Raw genomic sequence first — 1,204 nt, forward strand, 5'->3', positions numbered from 1 at the left:
GAATATTCGATTGATATTCGTTTGGAGCCCGATGGAAGGTATATTTCCCCCTTTGGAATATTCGTTCGTTTTGACACGTGCGTACACTCTGCTCTTGTGTCTATCTATGGTAGTAATTCAAGAAGGGATGGAGTGATATGTGCATGACATTGTGTTATATGTTGAGAATGTGGATTAAGACTCACAAGAGTTGTAAACATGACTCCACTGTCTACTTTGACTAAAACGACCGGGGACTAACCAAACTCTGTTTAATCGTTTAGAAAAAATCGATTTGGTATGATTCAAAATATAAGTTTCACCCCTAGAAATAATTCAGCATTTTTGAGAGAATATTCGTTATTCATTCGTTATGGGTGAGTATTCATTCGTTTCGGAAATAGAATACTCGTTGGAGCCCTAATACTTACCACGGGCAGTTGGATCGCCTCCTTTAAAGAGGGGACTGATGCGGGAAAGATTGAACATTGATGGAACACAACCAGTGGCTAGTGATCTGTTGAAGATCAAAGTCAATGTAGGCGCCAGTTCATGTGCACAATCACGCAGCACAATGCCTGGGATTGAATCACTACCTGTCGCTTTATGGAGGTTCACACTTTCTAGGAGCTTGCAGATATCACTAATAGGGACAGACTGGAAATGATTGAAGGTGTCTCGCGTATGAGGGCCCTCGGGAACCATTAACTGTGATGGCCTGCTTACATCACGAACAATGTCCCCAAAGAATTCGCTTACTTCCTCAACTGACGCCTTTGGTTGCTGTCTAGGTGCACGCCTACCCGTGACGGTGTTCATGACTTGCCACAGCTTGCACTGATCTGAAGTAGCACATTTCCGGACAACGAATTCATTTGCGAGGTGTCTGTGGAGTCGGCGAGCTTGCGCACGAGCAATGCGGTGATGCTGCCTCAAGTCGTCATTGCCTGGGTCTCGGATCAAGCGCTGATGCAGTCAATTTCGCTCACAGACAATGCCAACAAGTTCACCTGTCAACCATGGACATGCGCGTCTTTTCTTTCTTGTTCTGGATACAACTGATGCATGTTTGTCAATAACAGCAGTGATAGTGCTATGCCAGGCAGAAGCAGAGGTGTCAAGGTCTTCGGAGAGTTTAAATGTACTCAGATGGTGCAACGGATCTGCCTTTTAAAAAGCAGGACCAATTGATCTGATGAAGCTTCCTGCAACTGCCAGTGATGTT

Source organism: Sycon ciliatum, chromosome 10, assembly GCF_964019385.1.
Source record: "Sycon ciliatum chromosome 10, ocSycCili1.1, whole genome shotgun sequence".
In the NCBI taxonomy this organism is placed as follows: Eukaryota; Metazoa; Porifera; class Calcarea; order Leucosolenida; family Sycettidae; genus Sycon; species Sycon ciliatum.